Raw genomic sequence first — 24274 nt, 5'->3', positions numbered from 1 at the left:
CTAGCAGGCTGCTTGGAGGCTGCAAAAAGCCCTACGATGACGTGCTGACCTGAATGCAGGCCCCTGTTGGACCCTTCTGCCTTTGGGGGAGGGATGACATTTTAGGGAAGAGAAGCTTTTCCATAGGGTGGTTGCAGACAGGCTGTAGTCAGTGGGTTGATGCTTGTGCCCCTGTTCAACCTCCAAGCAGAGACCAGTGGGTGCAGAGAGCGTTTGGCTGCAGGATTGCAGGGCCCTCCTGCCAGAAGGTTCCCAAATACTGTGCAAGTCTTGATTAGCACATTAGCTTCAACAAATTGAGTTATATATGCCGTGGAGGAAAGAAAGGTACTGTACTCCTTCAGTGTTGACTTAAACTTTAATTAATTTTGTTGCCAAATGAGGCATGAAAATACAGTGTGAAATATATTGTGGTGCTGAATGCGAAATTGTCCGGGGGACTGGGAGCACGGCGAGCACTGAGGATGGGGGATCACCTGAGGCAAGCTGGGGCACTGAGCTCTCGTGGCACCAAAATGTCTGCATCTGGCAACAGCGAGCTGGTTTGGGGCTGTATGAGCCCCAGAAGGGCTGGGGGAGTTAGGGCCAGGCCAACCTCCTCGCCCAGACTGGAAGTGATGTTTGAAGATGCTGTTGTAGCTAAGGGTTTGTCACTGGTGTTTTGGCAGAGATCACAGGATCCCACGCTGGTTTGGGTTGGAAGGGACCTTAAGGATCATCTAGTTCCAACCCCCCTGCCTGGGCAGGGACACCTCCCACCAGCCCAGGCTGCTCCAAGCCCCATCCAACCTGCCCTTCAACACTGCCAGGGATGGGGCAGCCACAGCTTCCCTGGGCAGCCTGGGCCAGGCTCTCACCACCCTCACAGTGAAGAATTTCTTCCTCATGTCCTACCTAAATCTCCACTGCTCCAGTTTTAATCCATTACCCCCTGTCCTGTCCCTCCCTGCCCTTGTAAATTCCAAGAGCCAGCCAGGCCTGAGGCCCGCAGCTCCCTGGCTCTGTCCTCTCTGGGTGCAGCAGGAGCAGCCGCCGTTGCCTTCACAGCTTTACCATCTTGAAACCAACTCAACCTGGATTAGGGGTGGGATGGGGAGCTTTGCCATCTAGTTACAGAGATTCTGGGTTTGCCTGTCCCTGGTGGCCTCGAAGGGTGGAAATAGGTAGGAAGAAACATCAGAAGAGGAAAGAGCTGAATTGGGATTGAAGATTTCTTGATTTGGCTTTTGGGGATGTTTGTAGCAGCTGGTTTGATGCTCTTCTTGCTGCTGTGCTTAATGTTCCTGAAGGGAGGATGTGTTCACACCACCTTGCTCCCCTACTAAAGGAAGGCAAGAGGCAGTCCAGGACACCTCCCTGCTTTTTGTTTTTGATCTTGGAATTTTTCAGTTCACTCTCCAGGTAGCCCAGCTCCAACACCAACAGGGAGAAAAACTACAAACATACTGTCCACCTGCCTCTTAACCCTGAGCAGCACATCCCCACCTCCAAAGTGACCTGAGGCAACGTCTTCCTCTAAATTTAGCTGGAGATTGCATCAGGAGCAAGAGGGAGGTGAAGTTAATGTGGCATGAGCTTTTTCTAGCAGGGAGTCTTCATGGTTAGTCAGGGACTGAAAATAAATGAAGGGGCCTTGCTTCAGAGTGTCTGGGGAGGAGGCTGGGACAAAAGGCAGCTTTCAGCACCCTGGGATGTGTGTGGAGGTGGATTTTTTCATGTCAAGCATGGGAAAGGACAGGCATCTGCAAAACCTTGGCCCAGCCTCAATGAGAAGAACTTTCCAGGAGAGCAGGTGATGCTCCCCGTGTCCTGTCCAGTGAGCCATGGGGTCTCCTGGCAGCAACTCTTGCCTCTTCTGGGCAGCAGGTTTGGTGGTGGCTACTTGGAGTTCTCTTGAGCCAATGCTCAAGGCAGGGCTGTTCCTCTTCTTTACAAAGAGTTTTGAAGCATCTTCTGGCCATCCTTCAGTCCTGACCCCTGGGTCACAAGAAACATGCAAGGCTTTTCCCCCTCCAAAAGCCCTCCCTGCCTTCTGTCGTGGTGCTCTTTGGTCGCAGATGTGGTGACATCCAGGGGGGGACAACCCATCGTGGCTGTGACCTGGAAGAAGACCCAGCCAGAATCCTGCAGGATGAGCCTTGGAGGACACTGGTGTTGCCAGTTGCCTCTTACCTTTCTGCCCTGTATGCACAGCCAGGGGGTCATGGATGGCTTGGTTGTGAGCAATGACAAAACCCGTCCTTGTGGTGAGAGTGGGGAGGTCCTGGGCCCCTTCTGCTTTCTGGGACTCTTTTTTTTTTTTAAAGTGAGGTGGTCTCTCTTCCAAAGGCTCCTTAATGCCCCATTAACATTGTTATACAAAGCAGCAGCATGCCATTTAATTAGGAGAAATACGTACTAACCTCAACCATATGTTGCTCTTCTCCTCGTATTTGCATTTGAAAGTCCAGCTGAATTTCAATGTGAAACTGGATTTTATCCAAATGATGAATGGCCTGAGAGGCTGTGGGAAGGTGGATGTGCCTCCCTATCGCATGTGGTTGTTTTTTGGTTTGGATTTTTTTTTTCCCTTTTTAAAGAAAAAAGTTGTAAAGCAAAGTTCTTTTATTTCTCGTGCCGTGGGTCAGAGTGTTCACACCTGTCCTGTAAAACCTGAAGTGAACTTATCTGGCTGGGTGGTCATTCCTGTGTCCTCTGAAGGACGCAGGCTCCAGCCCTCCACAAAGGAGAGGAATTAGATTTACTCTCAAGCAACACACTTTTGGTGGCATCTCCACTGATGTCTGAGGAGATGAGCCTATTGCTGAGTCTTCCTGTGCTTCTGGGTTGCAGCTGCAGCTGCTCTGCCCTTGTATGTTTGTCATCTCCTGCGTTTTGGTTGGGGTTTTTTTGAGAACGTCAGGGGTTGGAAGGGACTTCTGGAGATAATTCAGCACAACCCCCTGCCAGAGCAGGTTCACCCAGAGCTGGTTGCACACGATGGCGTCCAGGCAGGTTTGGAATGTTTCCAAAGAAGGAGACTCCACAACCTCCCTGGGCAGCCTGTCCCAGGGCTCTGTCACCCTCACACTCAAGAAGTGTTTCCTTATGTTTAGCTTGACCCCCCTGTGCTCCAGTTTGTGCCCATTGCCCCTTGTCCTGTCCCTGGGCACCCCTGAGCAGAGTCTGGCCCCATCCTCCTGCCACCCCCTGGAGATCTTCACCAGCACTGACCAGATCCCCCCTCAGCCTCCTTTTCTCTCAGCTGAGCAGCCCCAGCTCTCCCAGCCTTTCCTCCCAGGCAGATGCTCCAGCCCCCTCAGCATCTCAATGCCCTGGGCTGGACTTTCTCCAGCAGCTCCTTGTCCTTCATGAACTGGGGAGCCCAGAACTGGCCACAGTGCTCCAGATGTGGCCTCACCAGGGCAGAGCAGAGGGGCAGGAGAACCTCCTTTGAGCTACTGGCCACACTCTTCTCAGTGTCCCCCAGGAGCCCACTGGCCTTCTTTGTCACAAGGGCACGTTGCTGGCTCATGGTCAACCTGTTGTCCACCAGGACCCTGAGGTCCTCTTCCCTAGAGCTTCTGTCCAGCAGGTCACCCTGAACTTACACTGTTGCCTGGGGTTCTTCCTCCCTAGGTGCAGGACCTTCATTTGCCCTTGCTGAACCTCATTAGCTTCCTCTCTCCCCAACTCTTTGCTGATTTAAAAAAGACTTTGGTATCAACAGGTACCTTTTCTTTCCAAAGGTGAATGGAAGCCTGGCTGGGGAGGCTCTGAGTCACCTTTTCCTCCATGCCAGGAGCTGCTGAGGGTTGATCACTTCATTTCCCAGCCTGCCCAAGACAGGAGCAGTGGTGTTGGGCTGCTGTTGGGTGCTGGAAGAAGCTCCTTCAGGAGTTGTGTGGTGGCTGGGTCCATGGCAGCGTGTCCCCACAGGCTCTTAGAGCTGCCTGGACTTTCCACATGGCTGGAAGCTGGTTTTTTCTCCTTGTCTGGGGTACATTTAAACTGAGTTAAGCCCTGTAACAAGCTCAGCATTACATTGCTGGCTGGATGTGCTCACCCAGCTCTTAGTGACCTTTTACCTCACCTACCTGGCAAAAAAATCCTTTAAAAGTCACTTCATATCCTGGTTATTTCACATCCTCTGCCTCTGTGAATCCCTCTGTGGAGGATGACTTGGGTGCCAGGCTGGCCACGGTGCTCGCAGGGGGAGCTGCTTGTCACAGGTTTCTGACTTTTGTTCTCCTTTCTTTTGGCCTCTTGGACATCAGCTCAAACTTTAAGACAGTTTTTGTTGGGATTTTTTGTTGTGTGAATGCAGCTGATGGCATTTCCAGATTTGGGTAATGGAATAACAAGTCAGGAAGCTCTTTTTTTTTTTTTAAAAAAAAAAAAAAAAAAAAAAAGGAGAATTTATTTCACTTCCAAATTATCCAAGTCTCCAGTTGGGAAGATCTTTCCCTTTCTCAGTTACCCTTGGCAAGAGGGCTCCTGGCTGCCATCACCATGTGCACAGCACCCCAGTCCTGGCTTAAGGACTGCTCTGCTTTGTGCCCCATGATCAGCCACAGACTTGGAACAACCATGGGGTTATCCTTGGTGCCCAGAAAGGTGGATCTTCCCTTCCTCATGAGGGGAACCCAGAGGGGCCACGTCCATCCCCCCAGTGCTGCCTTCGGGGCAGAGACCCTTACACAAGTGTCCTTCCCTGGGGCAGATCCACCAGCATCTCCAGGCACGTTGGCTTTGCTCATCTCTGCTCACTCTCAGCTTTCAGAGGAGCACTCTGGAAATCAGCTCCACCAAATTGTCTCATAAGGGCCAACTTCCCTTCTAAAAAAGAGAAGGATGTTGCGGAGTTAGTGGCTTCACATTATTTTCCCCAATTTGAGCCCTCTCTTGCCCAGTTCCCCCGTGTCAGGCTGTGTGTTCTGCTTTGGGGACACCGTGGCTCAGGGTGCCTGTGTCTGGGAGCTCCTCAGGCTTTGGTTTCCTGAAGCTTTAAGCTGCTCCTTCCCTCTTGGGATGGGGGTCCCAGCCAGGGGAGCCCCTGCACTGCGAAGCCCCCCAGAGTGGGAGCAGGGCCGTGGTGTTTGTCCTTCTTTGGGAATGCTGGAAGAAGGTGGTGAGTCACTTTCCATCGAGCTGATAGTTACCCTGCTCCTGTCTTGTATTTGTGTTGTGTAGCCAGCAGGATTATTTATAACTCTGCCAGCATCCCGAGTCTATTGTTTCAGCAAAGAGCAGGAATGACTAGATGACTTCCTGAGATTTTTATTATTTTTTTTTACCACCCCCTCATTTTTTATTTTTTTAATTTTTTTTTTAAATCTGCTTTTCCTTCCAAGTATTATGTTCACCAGTTGGATGCTTTCCCCCCACATCTTCCCCTCCTGATTGTGCATTTGTGCTGCTGACAATCCCACTACCGGTGTTGCTTTAACTCTAAAACCTCTCCCAGGAACAGGGGAGGGATGTTCCCTGGCAGGGCTGGGGCATCTTCCAGTGGCATCAACAGGTCTTGGCAGGCCTGGAGCCAGCCCTGCAGGTGCTGAGGACCAAGACACGAGGCTCCAGCAGTGCTGCTGCTGGAGGGCAAGTGTTGGTGCTCTTACAGAAGTGCCCTGGGCACCTCAGGGTGCTGTGCAACCCCAGGGTGGGGTTGGTCCAGTCCAGGCCACCAGCACAGGATTAGAATCATAGAATGGTTTGGGTTGGAAGGGACCTTAAAGACCATCTAGTCCCAACCCCCTGCATGGGCAGGGACACCTCCCACCAGCCCAGGCTGCTCCAGGCCCCATCCAACCTGCCCTTCAACACTGCCAGGGATGGGGCAGCCACAGCTTCCCTGGGCAACCTGAGCCAGGCTCTCACCACCCTCACAGCCAAGAATTCCCTCCTCATCTCCAACCTCAATCTCCCTTCTTCTAAATCCATTCCCCCTTGTCCTCTCACTCCTGCCCTTGTCCCAAGTCCCTCCCCAGCTTTCCTGGAGCCCCTTCAGGCACTGGAAGGTGCTCTCAGGTCTCCCTGGAGCCTTCTCTTCTCCAGGCTCAACACCCCAACTCTCCCAGCCTGGCTCCAGAGCAGAGCTGCTCCAGCCCAAGGATCATCCCTGTGGCCTCCTCTGGACTCTCTCCAACAGCTCCATGTCCTTCTTCTGTTGGGGCTGCAGAACTGGACACAGTGCTCCAGGTGGGGTCTCGCTAGAGCAGAGTAGAGGGGGTTGCAGCCTTGTGCTCTGGTTCAGCCTTTTTGTTGCTGGTGTGATCCAAAGGTCTCACGTGAACCAGGGGTTGCACGGGGCAAAACCCATTTGCTTGCTGGTGGAAGCAGCACGTCCAGCCCCAGGGATGTGGCAGTGGTGGCCATGGCAAAAGCAGGTCCTGAGCTGCTGTCCTTGCATGTGCAGATGCTCACCTGATGGCAGTGGTCCCATCTGGGCTGTATTCATCCTAAATCCTGGAGTTCTCCTGGTTTTGTCCTCCTCCTCTTTGTCCACCTGCCTGCAGTTAGGTCACTGTTGATGTTGCAGGATCCAGCAGCCATCACGGTGTTAATCCCTTCCCTGGAATTGGGTGGGTGGTAAAGGTGTGCAAAATGGAGAGAAGGGACAGGCTGTGGGGTTTGGGGAACTCAGCTGGTCTGAACTTTTGGGAGGGACCTGCAGGTTGAGTTTCCTTGGGGAGCAACACCCAGGGCCCCCCCATAGCTGCCAGCCATGGCTCCTTGTAGCCCAAACAGCCCAAGTCTGCTTTGGATCTTCTTGCTTGAACCTAGGACACGAGACTCCTGCTTTAGGTTTGGTTTAGTCCAATCCTGGCTGGGTGGGATGCTCTGAGCTGGAGCCTCAGGGGTGTCCTGGTGTCCTGGCTGTTTCCTTACTTTGCTGCTCCTCAGCCCTGATGTATCAAGCAGCCTCTGAGCTTTGAACTTCACCAGGCACGACCTGCAGAACCAACCTGGGGGCAGAACAGCTGAAGAGGAAGAAGTCTTTGCTGCCTTGTGGTCAGCAGAGATCCAGCAGAAGTCCTCTCAGTTTCTCTTAGGTCAGAGCTCAAAACTTAGTGCTCGTTTATTTTTAGGCTGCTGTTTCTAGCAGAGGTGGCTTCAAGCCCTGGGTCCTCCTGGCGCTGGTCAAAGCTGCCTCGTAGCTGCTCTGGCTCTGGACCCTTCCCAAGTGGGGCTGCAGGGAAGCAGTGGAAGGAGTTGGGGTTGCCTGGCCCATCTCTGGTTCTCCCCCTTTTCAGGGCTGGTGGCACAGAGGGGTTGTACTCCCTGTGCTGACTTTCCAGGAACTGCCTGGCTCTGCAGGAAGCGTGAAGGTGATCCAGATGGAGCTCTGCCACGCTGGAAATGCCACTCGATGTGAGCAGCTTGGAGTGGAAAATGAGTCCTGATTCTGTCCTGTGGGGCTTCTGCATACTCTTTGTAGCCTGGTTTGCTTTTCCAGGTTTCTTGTGGTGCAGAGCATTAGGGTTGGAAACTGGAGGAGTGTCACATAAGACCCGAGGTTTGTGGGAGAGGTGATGCTCTGAGAAGGGCCTGGGAACTGAGACATCTCAAAGAACTGGTGTCTGGAGCCACGAGCTCACACAAACTTCTGGGGTGCTCTCTAGATTGCTTGGTGCAGCCAAAATTGGAGTCACTGTTCCAGGGTCTCCCCACCCTCACACTCAAGAATTTCCTCCTCATGTCTCACCTCAATCTCCCTCTTCCAGCTTTAATCCATCCCCCCTTGTCCTCTCCCTCCCTGCCCTTGTCCCAAGTCCCTCCCCAGCTTTCCTGGAGCCCCTTCAGGCACTGGAAGCTGCTCTAAGGTCTCCCTGGAGCCTTCTCTTCTCCAGGCTGAACACCCCAACTCTCCCAGCCTGTCTCCAGAGCAGAGCTGCTCCAGCCCTTGGATCATCTTTGTGGGCTCCTCTGGACTCTCCAGGAGCTCCATGTCTTATACTGGGAGATAAAGCTGAGTAAAAAGAGGGGGAGCTGCAACTTATGCTCCCAACTGTGTAACCAGTGCAGTTTAGGACCTCTGACAGCAGGACATGCACCACATGGGAAGGAGAGCCAGAATTGAGCATCTCCTCTGACATGCTGCCTCTTCCAGCCCTTCTTGGGTCAGCTCAAAACCAGCACTTCTCCCCCAGCTTGCTCTGTATTTTTTAAAGCATTGTGGGTTTTTGTTCTGTTTTCTTTAAATAATTTTCTGAAAAATTGAAACTGTGGGACTGGTGCTTTTTTACCCAAAGAAGAAAACTGAAAGATTAGTGAGACCTTGTGGTTTGGGTTGCCAGTTGTGAAGGTTTTTTTGTGCTCTCCAGACCTGGTGAACACAAGTGCTTGTTCCAAGAGGTGGAACAAGCATGGGAGGTTCATAGCTGGAGATCTGTCTGTCCACACAGGTATTTAAGGGATAGTCTGTGTGGCTTTTTATTGTGCCAAGAGGGGCTGTCTCAGCTCTGATCTCAGCATTTCCAGCTCTGCCCTCATTTTTGGGCAAGTCTCTCCATATGTACAATAGCTAGAAACAGTTCTGTTCCCTAGAGAAGCTTTGAGGTTTAACATTTATAAAATGCTTTTGAGATTTGCAGATAAAGGAAAGCAAGACAATAAACAGTGACCAGGGCTTTGCCAAAGAAATACCCTGGATCACCACAACAGAGCCACGCAGGATTGGGTGGAGATGGCTTTTGTTAGAGGGCAAACAACTGCTCCAAGAAGCTGCTGCTGCAGACTTGGTTGGGAGCCCTGCTAGCTGGAGGGGTGCAGCTCAGCCCCAGCCCTGGCTTTTCAAAGGGTTTGTGTTAAGGAGTCAGTGCATAAGAGCACGATTGAGGCACATAGGTGAGGTTTTTTTACCCTGTACTTCCCACATCCCGTGTCCCTCGAGCCTGGGCTGGAAGAGGTGCTGCCCGGTTGCTCTTTGCTCTCCGGGCAGCGCATCATAAAATCCCCTGGTAAACTGAATCCACTCCATAAACCTCGTTAACTTTCTTTCAACTGCCTTTGCTTGTCCTTAGAGTGAACTCCTTTATAGTCTCCCAAACAAAGGCAGGCAGGAGTGGGCAGGGATGGAGGAACTGGGAGCCCTGCTCCTCCCCGGCGTTCCCGGGCGGGTGGGAGGAGCGCACTGGGGCTCGGGCTGCTTGGACGGGGCCACCGGGCTCCTCTGCTGCTGCTCCCTGGACATGGCATCCCAGGACAAGCTGGTTTGGGGTAGGTTCCCTTCCTGTCAGACATCTGGCCACACTGGGTTGTTTTTGGTTTGTTTTTTTGGTTTGTTTTTGTGGGGTTTTTTTGGCAGAGGGCGGGAGGATGGAATACGAAGGAATAATTTTTAGTGGATCCGTTGGGATTTCTGCTCTGGAAGGATTTGGAGATGGGCAGGAGTGGCAGACTGGAAGTCTTCAGGGATCCTTTTCTCCTCCTTCCCACACCCAGCCTTTCACTACCGCTCCACTTTTGGGCAGGAGTGCAGAGTGTTAATGCTGCCTGAGGACACACGATCCTGTTTTGGGAGCAGGATGCAAGAATAGCTCATCTTTCTGTGCTGCTTCCCTGCCCTCCCCTTCCAGGGATGTAAGACCCTGAAAAGCTGTTAGAAGCTGTGGTGAGTGGCAGGGTGAGAAAAGTTGGTGACTGGAGGTTGGCTCCAGCACACAATGAAGTTAATTATTAGTTAATTACTTACCTTGAGTGAGATGGTGACCAGTGGTCCTTGTGCTGGGAGCCTCTAGCTGAAATGTGCAACACGACCTCATTGTGGGGTTTCCTTCCCCTAGAAGGGACTTGTGGGGTGGTTTTCATTTCAGCTGGTTCTGGAAACAAATTAAACAGATGCCCATCTGGAGATGCTCTTGCTTCAACTAGAGTGGCTTGTGCATATCTAGTTTTAACTTGAGAGAAACCAGTTTATCTGAATTGCTATGAGTGGTGCCTGTTTTGAAGTGAGGTGGGCTCCAGGGGCTCTTGCTCTGGCTGGTGAACCTACACCTCTTAGTTTTATATAAATGTGGGCTTGTGTTTAAGTGAGGCAGTGTGCTGGGTGCTTCAGAGTGGACAGGGTTACCCTTGGGATGCTGAGGAGCAACCAAGGATTTGGGATGCTGCTGGGATAAAGGAAGATGGAGCCAGACTCTTTTCAGTAGTTCCCAGTGACAGGACAAAGGGGAAAAGGCACAAGCTGGGACGTGGGAAGTTCCACTGAAATATCAGGAAAAACTTCTTTCCTGTGGGGGTGACAGAGCCCTGGGACAGGCTGCCCAGGGGGGTTGTGGAGTCTCCTTCTCTGGAGATATTCAAAACCCACCTGGATGCAGTCCTGAGTGATGAGCTCCAGGTGATCCTGCTTTAGCAGGTGACTTGGACTAGATGATCTCTAGAAGTCCCTTCCAACTCTGACAATTCTGTGATTCCATGGAAGGGGGATGTGCAGGCTGGACAGAATGGTGCAAGCCCAGAATTAACTTCCCGTGAGAGAGTTAATCTCCTGTGCCCGAGGTCACGGGAGGTAGATGTGTGCTCCTTGTCCTGATCTGAGCAGTGTGGGCAGCCAGACCCCCCTATGAGATGCCTCCTGGGCACCAGAGAGGTTTACAACTGGCTTGTTCCCTCCTCCATCTGCCTGGGGCTGAGGGGTCCAGTGGAGCAGCTGGGACACCTTGCCCAGAGGTGGTTGTCCCCTCTAGCCCCTGACAAGCTGGCTCTGCTGCAGTGGCAGAAGCAGATGGGGTCTGGCGTGGCCTGAGAGGCAGGAGGTGTGGAGCTGTGGTTTTGCAGACAGCTGAGCTGGTGGTCACTTGCTGCCAGCTGAGGTCTTCCTCTTCCCGTCAGTCCTGGCCTGCCTGGTCCTAGGAGCTTCTGGGGCACGTTTTGCTCCGAATGGGGAACTGATTTTCGTTGGGTTTCCTGCTGTCTTACGTGTTCAGCTGCCCCTGGAAAGTCCTTTGAGCCTCAGAACTTGCTCGGTGCCTTCAACCACCTCATGAACCTGGTGCAGTGAGGAACCAGACCAATGTGGTCCGTGGCCAGGGTGGCCCAGGGTCTGCCAGGAGCAGAGGTGGGAGCTGCCTGCAGAGCTCCCCTGCTGAAGTCAGTCAAGTTGTTTGGTGGTGACTTTGGTCTTTCACGTTTTCTTTCCTGCACTGAGGCCAAGAGTTTGGGGTTTTTCCCCTCCTCATTTTATACATATATGTTCTTTCCAAAGTTGCATTGGAAAGTGCTGCCACGTTCCTGCAGGCAGCAGCTTCTCATCCTGAGCACACACAGTGTTTCACTCAGGCCTGTTGGGGCTCAGCTCTCACCATCCCAACAAACTGTGGAGCTCCAGGTTTTTAACCCCCTTCAGACACCCAGAGCCTCTGCACTTAGAGGTTGGGCACTGATGCAGCTCTTCTTGTTCTTGGAGGAAAAAAACCCAACAACCCTTTTAGAGCTTCTTGTAGTTAAGGGAAAGCAAAACATCAGAGCAACTTCTTAATGGTCAATTTTACTAGACAGTTATATTGGTATTCCTGATAAGAAGTGTTACTGCTTGGCTAGACAAAAGCACTAGGAAATGAAACATCATGTAGAGGAGACACAGACAAGATAATCTAATAGGGCTTCTTTTGTCTCCAGCTTGTTCCTCTGAACAGCACAAAGCTCTGATGTGAAGAGTGTTTACAAAAAGTGAAGGCAGTGTGTGAAGCCAGGCTGGGTGCTCCTGTGCGTCCACCATGCCAGCTGCAGAGCAGGGGGAGAAAACCAGCTCCCACCCTTCCTGACAGGTCTGCATCACCCCTCTGCAGCTCGCACGAGGGGTCAGGCCATGCCCAGGGAAATGTCTAAGATGGAAATTAGATGAAATGTTGCTCCTTAGCGTTGTCATAGGCAGAAGAATAAAACCTGTTTGCATGAGATCTTCTTGGGGCTTCTGAGGAACCGTGCTGTGGGCTTTTCTCAGGACTTCTGTGTTGTTCATCATGAGAGATCAAACCAAGGAGGACCAGCACCTGCCAGCCTGTCAGGCAGGGATGCCAGAATTGCACCCAGGAAATGGTCTGAAATGTGCATGGGGGGGTGTTGGTTCGTCCTGGAAATGAGAGGAGCCGTGCTACACGTTGAGTGCCATCTACTGGCACCTCATCCGTGGCACTGACACTGCCTGGGGAGAGGGAGAGCTGTCCTGGAGGTCAGCAGCACCAGAGCTGGGTGGGTGTGTGGAGGGAGGGCTCCGTGTGCCCAGCCTGGTGACAAAGCGATGGCAAGGACGGGCTTCCTCTCTGCTTGATCAGTGATGTCCTCAGTGTCCAAGCAAGGTGTAGTCCCACCCAGTGCAGGAGGAGCCCAGAAATAGGTGTCTGCAGAGGCTGACACGTCCCACCCTGAGCTGGATGCTTCACGCTGTACCTCTGTGGCTGATTTAACATGAGATGCACCCTCACTGCTGCTGGCAGGAGCTGTGCCACCCTCCATGCTGTCCTCTCCCTGGAGCTGGCCCCAGCCACTTGCCTCCACGCTGCAACAGACCAGGTGGCAGATCTAGATTGGTCAAAAAACCAACCCACCACCACCAGCTTAATCTCTTTGCCAGCAATTGGGCTAATGTGCTGCTTGGAGTTGGATGTTCTGATACGGACAAGGGGAACCAGGGCACAAGGACCTGGAGCAACTTTTTGGTGTCCCCTGGTCCGTGTGGGGTTAGAAACAGGGTCCCAGAGGCTGATGGACAGCCTAGACCCACAGTGCAATGGATCATTGATTTCTGCTGAGATCAAGAGGCTGGTTGAGACCTGGCCTGATAAGCTCTACACCATGAGCCTCTGTGGACCTTAAAACAAAGCTGGTGATTTTATATCTATGTATTTTGGGGTGTAATCTCTTCCTGTGACTTGTCCTTTTGGCTTTCAGGGTACCAGGGAACTTTGGGACACAGGGCACGGTTGTGCAAAGATTTGAATTCTTCACAGGAGAAGAGACCAGTGAACATCTTGAAGTGTCTGTATTTAAAGAGGAAAAAAAAAAAGAGTCGTGGTTCTTGGAAATGGTGCTTCTAAGCAACAAGTAGATCGAATACATCCCTCGTTAATGCAGTTCAAATAATCGATGGGATATTAAATTACAGAAATATTTGGCAGAGCTTTAAATAGATCACATCTCTCCTGAAATGGTTTTGAAGCTCAGTATCTCACCATGCTGTGTCACATGGACCAATTCTGTAAGAACTGTTGCCTGGGATGGAAAACTCCTTGGCTGTACATGCAGTTACCCCAAAACCTCGGGACCTTGTGGCACTTGGTTTTGCTTTAGGGGTGTCTTAGGAAGCATGGATTGTGTGGTTTGGACTGAAATTGGCAGTCCTGATGTAACTGGGCATGGCAGGGGGTTGTGGCATCAGACAGGTGCTGGTGGCTTCTGTGTTGCCCTCCAGCTCCCTTCTGGGGACAGGATGGCAGCTGTGAGCCCACTGTACCCTTGGTGCTGCTCACTGTGGGAAAGCAGGAGGTGAAAAGATGAACCTTTGTTGTGGTGACCATCGTTTTGAAGTTATTTGCAAATCAAGCTCGGAGCTGAGGGCTTGCCCCTTGGAGGGAGGCAGGCAGGCAGGTGGTGTTGAGAACACTTTGTTTGGGAAAGTCTTGCTCATTGTGTCGAACAATTCTTCTTAGATGATCCTTCCTCTGGGCTGAATCATCGTCTCGGGGAACACGTTGGAGCATCCTGTGCAGTCCGGGGCATCCTGCCCTGGGCAGCCCAGCACCCTGCAGGATTGCTGCCCCTGCCTCTTGGGTTCGAGTAAACACTCCTGGATCTGTGTTTGCTTCAGCCTTCCTCTCCCCCTGGGGATCTGTTTTTTTCCCCTTGCAAGGAATTTTGCAGGAGAAGTTGCTGGCTCGTTAGCTGTGAAGCTTTCCAGTCATTAAGTTTTGGGCGCCGAGGCATAAGAAGGACACAGAGGTGCTGGAGAGGGGGCAGAGAAGGGCAACGAGGCTGGTGAGGGGTCTGGAGAACAGGTCTGATGAGGAGAGGCTGAGGGAGCTGGGGCTGTTCAGCCTGGAGAAGAGGAGGCTGAGGGGAAACCTCATTGCTCCCTACAGCTGCCTGAGAGGAGGTTGTGGTGAGGTGGGTGTTGGGCTCTTCTCCCTGGTGACCAGCAATAGGACAAGAGGAGATGGGGTCAGGCTGCACCAGGGAAGGTTCAGGCTGGATGTTAGAAAACATTTCTTCACAGAAAGAGTGGTGAGGCCTTGGAACAGGCTGCCCAGGGAGGTGATGGAGGCGCCATCCCTGGAGGTGTTCAGAAAAGGGGTAGATGTGGTGTTTTGGGAGATGGTTTAGTGGTTAAGAGTTGTTGGGTGAATGGTTGGACTTGATGATCTTGAAGGTCTTTCCCAACCTTGACGATTCTGATTCTATCATCCCTCCTCCCGGTAAGAGAAGCTTTACAAATGAACTACCAAGGCCACCGTGATTGTGAGCATGTGTGTTTGGCCGTTTCCTCACGTAATTTCCACGTTGTTTGGAAATGATCTTGAATTTGTCTAATTTTTAACTGCCTCTGGCCTCCCTACCTGCTGGCGTGGGAGGGCAGCGCTGGGCTGCGGGGGCTCACGTACACACAACTGGTGCTGCTCTCTGGAAGCAGCCAAGGAAAACCTTTCTGTTTGATCTGAAACCTTCTGTCTGGCAAACTTTGGAGGTTTGGTTGGTTGGTTGTTGGGTTGTTGTTTGTTGGGTTTTTTTTGGTAGGGGTAAACAGGATTTTGTCCCCTATTTTCTTGCTCAGTGGGTAATGGAAACCAAGTGGGAACAGGATTTCTCTTCCCCAGCTAAAGGTCGGTGTTCGAGTCGCATCTCTGACCCCCTAGTTTTATTTTACATTGCAAATGAAACAATACTTGGAAAGATGCAAATCAGAAGGGAAACAGAGGTATATGTTTCTAAGTAAAGGAGTTGTGGGGGTGTGTGCCTGGTCCGTGCATCTGCATCTATGTGCAAAATACACAATTGCCTGTGAAATACGAAAGGTCAAGACGTGGTGTCTCCGGGGACCCGCGACCGTCGTGTTTCGGTCCTTGCTGGCATCGGGCTGCTCTGCAGACTCAGCAGGATGAATTCTTCCTTTGGACAACAATATGTGCATTAGTGTCGAGTGTCTGCATCTTTCATGAGTGTGCAACTTTGTGGTAAAATAAATGAGCTGGAAAAAACAGGATGTGGATTTAGTCTCCCTCTTCTCCCCAAAGCTTTCTGTTTGATGGAATATAAGCCCTTGCTTTGTGGATAAGCCTGTATCTCCTGCATGTAGATTGTTTTGTGGTGGCAAGCATGTTGGTCTCACTGAGTGTAAATGATGCAGAAGATGAGTACAAATTCTCTACAGGCTGCCTTTGAGTTTCAGTTTGCCTCCAGGATTGCTGGTCCTCAGAGGTCCCATAGACACATGGATGAGACACAAGCTGGGGGCTTCTGAGAGGCACCACTCTGGTGTCAGGTCAAGGATGTAACTCCTCGTAAATCCACGGGTTTTCATATTTAGTTAATAGAATTAGAATCATAGAATCATTAAGGGTGGAAGGGACCTTAAAGATCATCAAGCTCCAACCCTCCTGCCGTGAGCAGGGAACCCTCCCACTAGACCAGGTTGCACAAAACCTTGTCCAACCTGGCCTTAAAAACCTCCAGAGATGGGGCATCAACAACCTCCCTGGGATTAAACATTTTCAAGTTGCATGGTGAGGAGCTGGGGTTGGAGGGCAGCTGGGGAGGTGACGGGTGGCACGGCTGGGATGCAGCCCTGGCTTGGAGCTGCCCTCGGGGCGTGGGTGTGTTCCCAGCCTCCTCTCCACAGGTTTGGGGAGGGCTGAGGTGCTCCCTGGCACTCTGCTGCTAAGGGGAGTCCAGCAGGGTCAGCCACCTCCTTGCTCTTCTCTTGCAGGGTTGGGTTTGTTGTGAGCTGCTGCCCGGAGCTGCAGGTGGCTCAGCTCCAGACCTGGGCTGATCCCCCAGAGCGTGGAACCCCTCCTGGTTCTCCTCCTTCCCCCCCCGGGTCCCTGCAGCCCCACTTTGTCCCAGTGTGGTGGGACCACAGGGCAATGGGCTTCCTGCTGCTGCCTCGTGCTGTGTCTCTGTTTCCATCCAACCGGGGGGGGGAGCAGAGCAGCTCCTCCAAAATCTGTGTTGCTCCAAGGTGCTAGTAAAGAAAACGCACAATCTCTGACACCTGTTACCGGTCTGACTCAAACCAGTGTTGTTCTTGGCCCGTTTCCCTGCACTTTTGTCCCTCAGACCCTCCTTGATCTGCCGCTTCTTGCCAAGTGTGGACGGGCTGTTGGGCTTGGATGGAGGCTGAGGACACGGGACATGGGTAGGTTTGTCCCAGAGAGGCTGGGGACCAGGGACAGGCTGCTGACCTTTTGAAAGCACTGACTGCTTGAGCCTCATCTTGTCCTCCATTCCCTTTTCATGCTGCTCCTTTGTGCTCTTGTTTGGTCATTGCTGTGCCTTTGTTTTTACAGCTGGGGGAAGCGTTCTGAGCTTGAAAGTTTATTTTCTTCCCTCTAGTTGTCGTCACAGGTTTGTTTTCTTTCTCCCTGTGGCATCTTGCTGGCTTTCCTAGAGGCTGGGAGGTAGGATCATCTCTTGTGTCTTTCTGCTGGAGGGAGCAGGCTTGGGAGGCTGATGGCCTCACAACTTTCACTTGGCTTTTTGGTTATTTAATAAATGCTGTCCAGTTTGGCCTGTCCTCCAGGGAGAAGGTAGCCCAGCAGTTTGGTGCTGACCTGAACCACAGGACTCTGGTTCAGTCCTTGGCCATGCTGGGGACACCAGTGGTGGCCGTGCCACAGCTCAGCATTGTCCCCCCACTGGCACCATGTGCACTTGTTTTTTGCAAGGCCCTGGTGAGGTTTGGGCTGGTCCAGGTTATTGATTTCCTTAATTATGACTTTAAGTGGGCAAAGTCTCATGTTCATTGCTCAGAAGCCACACCCAGAACACAGTGGGGACCTTCCTGTAGGGTCTGCAGATCACACTTCTTCCTAAACTGAAAGGTGGTGGAGTTTGCTTGTGGGATTTTATTTGTTTACTTTTCCCCCAAGCCTTTCTCAGCCCTGTGCTGGGCACTGTTTTGTGCGTTTCTTCTTCTCTTTGGGGGCATTTCTGGGCTGTCACCCCAACTCCCCTGAAACCTGCCCAGGAGCTGCCTTGAGAGCAGTGTCCTTTGAGAGCAGTTGCAGCCACCCATGCGCTGTGACATTCATTTCCTGACCCATGGCAGAAGCTGGGAATGCAGTTTCATTTTGAAATACCATGTGCATCACCTCCCAGACCATCTTCCAAAAAACCAGGAGTAACTAAAGTACTTATTTGGCTCTTTTTCCCCTCTCTTTCTGTTTGTTTTTATTGTTGACTGTAGATTTAATTTCTCTCTCTACTCATCGCTCATCCAAAACCAATGGAGAGTGGATCCTTTTTCCCTGCTCTCTGCCTGGTACTGCTCCCATTTTTCCACAGCCCAAAACATTTCCTAAAATCCTTCTCCCAGTGTGGACCCTTCAGAAACTGCTGAACCAGGACATGGTGCCAGAGCAGATGCTGAGCAGAGGAATTAATGATCACTGAACTGGTGGCATCAGCTTTTTTAAAGTAAGAAGTTATCCCTGAGTGTGCATTTGGGGAGAGGGGAGGCAGCAGTGGGCACTTCTCTTGGGACAGGGGCACAGGGGGGCCTGTGTGGGGTGGATGTGCTTGTCTTTGGTGTTGAATTCTCAGTACATTCATCATCACAAAGATAAATGGGCAGAGTTTGCCCCGTGGGATCTGTGCTAGCGAGTTCCGAGATGACCCATTTGTTTAACGTGTCGGTGCAGTTGTGTCTGTCCCCACTTCAGGTGCCTGATCTGGAGGATCAGGTGACTATCGTGGTCCAGAACATCCCCTTGTGCTGCTTGTCCCTCTTGCTCCTCCTTGGGAAGCTCTCAGCACGGAGGGACAGGTCTGAGCTGGGTCCTGGGGAGCTGTGAGCTTCTCAGGCAGTTTGGCTCCATCCCCATCCTGCGGCATGACGTGGGGGCTTCAGGTCCCTCTGGTCAGGGCTGCCTGGGGGCAGCTACACGGTGGTGCTCATCCTCAGGGATCACCCCCATGCTCCTCAAATCGTGGGCTTGGCCACTGTCTTCATTCCAGCCATCCCATCCCACCCCTGGCCGCGCCGTGTCCCTGCCCCAGGACCCAGGGGTCTTTCTCCCCAGGCAGCAGAAAAGCTCAGCCTGGCTGTCCCTGCCAGCCCATTTTGTCCAACCTCAAATTTCAAGGCAGTGGAGGGGGATGAACCAGAGCTCTCCTGCCTGGGGCAAGTCACCATCCCTGGATGTGTTGAAGGGTGGTTTGGATGTGGTGTTGGTGGAGATGGTTTAGGGGAGACCTTTGTGGAGTAGGGATGATGGTTGGACTCGACCCAAGGGTCTTCTCCAACCTGAATGGTTCTGTGATTGTGTGACTCCTGCTCTGCCCCATGAGCAGGGTGACATTGCATGGGTGGCACCAGGGTGGCAGTGCCGGTGACCTTGTCCTGCCCTCCAGGTGTTTGGCACCACTTGCTTTCTTTTGGGGAATTTTTCCCCCCCTTTTCTTTTTTTATTAATTGTTTCGTCGTGCGCCGGGAAAAGGAAATGAGCAAATTGTATAGTCCCATCCCCAGGCCACGTCCTGTAAACAGCTCCCGGCTGCCTTCTATTCCCAGCTGTTTTTTCCTATTCGGGGGTGGATTGAGCTGGTAAATAAACAGGCTGAGCTGGGGCCACTCCCAGCACCCACTTTTCCCCTTCCAAGGGCTCTGCCAGCACCCAGGACCCTTTTGCAGGGGATGCTGCTGCTGGGATGCGTGGGTGGGTTTTTCCCTGCCGAGCAGTGCTGTGTGTGCCTCTGTGGAGCCAACTCTGACCCTGGAAAAAACAACTTTGCTAGTTTGCCTGGGACTAAAGCTAATTACCAGTCGACTAATTTTATTGATTTCAAATCCCTTTTAGCAGAGATTTTGCTGGGAGGCTGATCGCCAGGGCGATTAGGACACAAAGCCGCTTAATTTGGAAGTGTTTATCGAGCAGCCTTCTGTCACCTCTGTTTCAAATCAAATTATGGTGGCACTGGAGCCTCTTTCCATGGCAGCTCACGCCATCCCACCTCCACTGGGGGCAGGCAGGGAGTGGGGTTCCCAACACTTCCCCCAGGGCACCTTGGGGACTGGCAGAGGTGAAGTGTCTTTATAACATCATCATGGTGGGCTGCTGGCCCTGGGGTGTTTTATTCCCAGGTGCCACCACATCCCTGTCCTGACATCCCTGTCCTGACATCCCTGTCCTGACATCCCTGTCCTGCTCCAGCCCATGGACACTGCTCTGGCTATGGAGCTGGATTTGCCACCCAGCTTTGCCAGCAGGCACCTTGTGGTCAGTAGACCCTTGAAGATGGAAGATGTTTTCTTCATGGCAGCTGTGGTTGCTCCCCAACCTTGTCCAGCCACATGAAGGGCTTGGCCTAAATATTTTTAATAGACTAAAAAAAAAAAAAAAAAAGCCAAGTCATTTCGTTGGGAATCAGCTTAGGGAGGGTGTTTTGGTGCTGGCAGATTGTGGAGGCAGGGGTGGCCTGGGGGAGGGCAGCTCAGCCCAGCTCAGCGCAGCATCCCCGGCAGTGTCCCCCACTGTCACCCATGAGGTTGCTGTGATGGTCCCCTGGCTGCATCCTCCTCCTGACACTGGAAACTTGGAGCCTGCTGGACTTGGCAGCGGTGCATGTTCTCCTGTGAGTATCCTTGGTGCAGGATTTAAGAGCAAAAACTCTGGGTCTTGCTGCACAAACAGTGTTTGAGAGGCCTCAGGAGCAAAATGTCCTGCTCTGCGTCCCTGCGTGTCCTCCAGGTCCGGGGGGGTGGCTGCCACCCCTTGAGCTCAGCTTGAAAGACTGTGGCCTGAATGCAAAGCCCACACGTTGGGGAGTCCCCTTGGCCACCTGGGGCTGGCACTGGGGCCGTGTCCTGGTGCCGTGCTCAGGTTGGGGGGTTCAGAGGGGTGGCCCAGGGGCTGGCACGTGTGCCCTGGTGGCCTTCAGGGCTCAGGTTATTGAGACCAGAGCAGCATCTTTTGGTGCCATTTTTGGCTCCAGGGAACCTGTGGGTGAGGGCTGGCAGCTACAGCCTGGGAGCAGAGCAGGAGGGACCACAAGTGGCAACTGGGATGTGGGGATGGGACAAGAAAACCCGACACCCTGCTTAGTGCCCTTTCTTGTTCAAAAGTTGTGTGTCTAAAGTGGCTCCTTTCCTCCTGGGGGAGGAGTGACACTTGGTGTCCCCTGTCACTGGTCACTTGTGTGTGACCTTTTGCTGTGGCTCGTTATCAGGTCAAGGGCTTTTCTGCTGATTCCAAATGTGGGCAAATTCTTTTTATCCATTCTGAGAGCTTAGGATGGTTCTTGTCTATCAGCTCTTCTTAGCTGTGGCACCAACATTGTAAGGGGAAAAAAAAAATGACTGTCTGACAGCTACATCTTATTCTATTAGTATGTTTTAATTAGAACATGAGCCAGAAATGTGTTATGAATATTCATGATCAGGGTTATTAAAATGCACAATTAATCTGTACGCTTTTTAATAACGGTATTAATGGAGAGAGGAGGTAGTTCCTATTTTTGTGTTTTTCTGAATTGGAAAGTGTGCCTTAACTTGGGTTAGTTGGAAAATGGGTTTATTTTAAAATCAAGTTGCCCCCGACTGCTCCGAGCTCACGTGGGTGTCCCCAGAACTGCTCACCCTGTGCTGGAGGAGCCTTGTGAATGTTGCAGAACCAAGCACCCAGGAGCTGAGATGTGCCAGAGTGAATCTTGCTCGTGCAAACCTCACTCAGCTCCGTGCCATCGGAGGTTTGACACGAGCTCAGCTGGTGACTTGGGTTGGTGATGATGATTTTTTTCCCCCGGGACTCTGGGTGCTGCAACGCGGGTGATCTGTGCCCGGGGCTGAGGCAGAGCTGGGGGGCCAGGGAGGTGCCTGTGGGATCTCACTCCAGGGAGCCCATAGGCAGGAAATACATCACTGGGTGCCCCAAGGTGCTTCCGACACCTCCTGAGCTGCTGGGACAGAAGGGTGGGGGTGGGATGCTCAGGCACCCTTGGGCAAGCACCTGGGGAGAGCCCCAAGGGTGCCAGCGTGGTGCCCAAGCAGTGTCCTCCTCACCCCCAGCTTCCCTGTCTTCTGCTCCTTCTCCTCCCTCCCTGCAGATCCAGCCCCTGCTCGGTGCCAGGAGGGCCAGGCTGGAGGGCACTGCCTGGGCTGGGCAAAGCGTGACCGTGGTTAGTGGTGGTGGTGGCACCATCTTCAGGGGTTTTATGAATCATAGAATCATAGAACCTGCTGAGCTGGAAGGGACCCATCAGGATCATCGAGTCCAACTCCTGTCCCTGTGTAGGGCACCCCAAGAATCACCCCGTGTACCTGAGAGCAGTGGGAGTGAGCAGAACCCAGCTGATGGGGGCTTTTCCAGCAGCCTTTGGCCAGACGTTGGGTTTTGGCAGGGTTGGCAGAGGCATTAGATCCTTACTCTGATAGGAAGGGAGGGAGGAGCAGGTGGGTGTTGGATGTAGGACAGATGCCAGAAGTCAAAAGAGGGCAGTCTGTTTTTTCCTGGCTTCATCCCAGAAATCCCTGAAACCTTAAAACACCTGCAGGGTGAGTATGGGAGATTTTTGCTGCCACCTTCCATGCTGGTGACTGCAGCTCGGGGAAGGTGTGAGACCTTTTTTTTTCCAGCAGGACAGTGGGACAGCTCCATGGTGGCATGTGGCTGATCCCTGGGGGCTGCATCCTTTGCTGCTCAGGAGAGTGATCACCTCACCTCACCTTGGCAGCCACCCCAGTGCTTGAATACCGGGGGAAAAAGAGGCTTTTTTTGGGTTTTGCCAGGGGCTGGTTTGGTGTTACAGGATCTGGCCACCACTGCCAAGCTGCTGGGAGGAGGTCAGGGTTTCCCTCCTGGGTCCTGCTTGGCTCATAGAGGGGCTTCTTGCCCCCAGCTCTGTACCTCCCCAGGAGCAGTGGGGGAGGAAGGGGATGCCCGGGGCTCAGACTTGCCCTGGGAGCACAGCTCTGCCTCCCATGGTTTGGACCCCTGGGGGCAGGGTGGTGTGGAAGTGACAGGGTCACAGAATCGTTCTGGTTGGAAAAGACCTTTAAGATGATCGAGTCCAACCGTTAAGTTGCTTGTGCAGAAGGTTTGTCCATGTCTGGGGGACCCGTGAGCCTCTTGGCCTCAGCGTTTGTCACCTGTGCCACCCTCCATCTGTTTGTACCTCCTTCAGGGGAGGCCTGGCAGTGATTTCCTTATTATTTATTTTTTGCAGGAATTTTGGCAAATAATTAATCCTGGGTTTGCAAACTCCCTGCAGAGCCCCCCACTGAATCTCCTCTCCCAGCACAACCTGGCCTGGGGATGCACCTCTGAGGTTGGGTGGGTTAGAGACAGGAGTGGGTGGCTCTGCAGGAGGGCAGGGTGATCCAGGACCCATCCTGTGTGGTGCAGGGGAGGGGATGGAGACCCCCATGCCTTGGCTTCCCCTTGTAGGGCCACCAGTGGCAACCAAAGCCAGGCCAGTGCCACCACCCTTGTCCTTTCCACACAAGGGAGGGAGTTTGCCAAGGATGTCTGAGGCTGCATTTCCTGCTGGTGTCTTCACCCTGACCCTTGGGGAGCTTGAAACATCCTTTAAAAATACCCAGGAAAGCAGAAGGAATAGAAGGAGCATTTCTGCCTCCTGATCTCCGTGGTGTTTGCAGGGTATGCAGATGAATTGCTTTAGAAAAACACATTAGCAAAGCAAAAGTTTATTCTAGGAAGTAGGAGGTGGGAGAATTGGCAGTAATTCTCCTTAGTATCCGAGGTATTATTAGAGGCTTATCCCTGCTCTGCACAGTAATCACATTGGAAATTTTTGATTAGAAAACAAAATCTAAATGAGAAGTATGAATATTCATTAGGTGTGGAGTTTAATATGCATAATTATGCAAATTAGACAGCAATTAAACACCAATTCTCTGGGGAAATGATTAACACAAAGGCACAGAAATAGAAGGATGTAATTTGAAAGAAGTTTCTGGTTAAATGAACAGTAAGGGGAGCGGAGGAGACAAATACACGGCGTGTTTGCCATAATAATCAGCTTTGCTAAAATGAAATTGGAGCATGTCCTGCAACTGTAGCCCCCTGTGTCCTTGCTCCTGCACACACCCTGTCCCTGCCCCATCACTGTCACCACTGCTGTGAGCAGGTCTCTGCTCCTAAGAGAAAAGCTCCCGTGAGGCCCGGTTGGTGCTTCAGCGTTGCTGGAAGAGTCGGGGTGGACTGGGGTCCCAGGGAACCCCCAGAGCTGGGGATGGCAGGGGGGCATGGTGGGAGCTGCTGCAAGAGGTTTCTCATGCTGCCCCATGTCAGGTGTGACCATGTATCCCCTGCCATGGGGTTGGGGTTCTCATGGGATAAGGCCAAGAGGTGGCTCTGGCTGGTGCTCCGTGCTGCTCAGCCTCCTGCAGGTCTGGGATTTTATAGGATCATCAGATCATGGACTGGTTTGGGTTGGAAGGGACCTTAAAGATCATCCAGTCCCACCCCCACTGCACGGGCAGGGACACCTCCCACCAGCCCAGGTTGCTCCAAGCCCCATCCAACCTGCCCTTCAACACTGCCAGGGATGGGGCAGCCACAGCTTCCCTGGGCAACCTGGGCCAGGCTCTCACCACCCTCATAATGAAGAATTTCTTCCTAATATCCAACCTGAATCTCCCTCTTCCAGTTTTCATCCATCCCCCCTTGTCCTCTCCCTCCCTGCCCTTGTCCCAAGCCCCTCCCCAGCTTTCCTGGAGCCCCTTCAGTCACTGGAAGCTGCTCTCAGGTCTCCTTGGAGCCTTCTCTTCTCCAGGCTGAACACCCCAACTCTCCCAGCCTGTCTCCAGAGCAGAGCTGCTCCAGCCCTTGGATCATCTCCGTGGCTTCCTCTCTCTCCCTGTCCACCCCAGCTGAGCTCACAGTCTCTGTGTAACATCTCCAAAGCCTGGCCCCAGGCGCAGAACAATGCCCCCACCCTGCTCACCCCCCTCTCAAATCCTTGGCTTTATCCCCACAAGCCTTTCAATGGGCAGACCCCAACTACTGTGCTCTAAGACCTGGTTGCCCTCCAGAGCAGAGGTGACAGACCAGCCTGGTAGGAAGACCTGCTGCTGAGTGGAGGCTCAGCTGCCAGGAAGGGTTTATTCTGTGCAGTC

At 52.6% G+C, this 24274-nt stretch overlaps 1 protein-coding gene across 19 annotated transcripts in view; it reads left to right on the top strand.

Moving 5' to 3' along the window:
• TCF3 (transcription factor 3) overlaps window positions 1-24274 on the top strand; it is an 81067-nt gene that overhangs the window by 19563 nt on the left and 37230 nt on the right. The gene's annotated exons all lie outside the window — the stretch shown is intronic.

Source organism: Apus apus, chromosome 24 (genome assembly GCF_020740795.1).
Source record: "Apus apus isolate bApuApu2 chromosome 24, bApuApu2.pri.cur, whole genome shotgun sequence".
Lineage (NCBI taxonomy): Eukaryota > Metazoa > Chordata > Aves > Apodiformes > Apodidae > Apus > Apus apus.
Note: the sequence above shows the minus strand (reverse complement) of the source record. Positions and strands in the feature narration are given on the sequence as shown.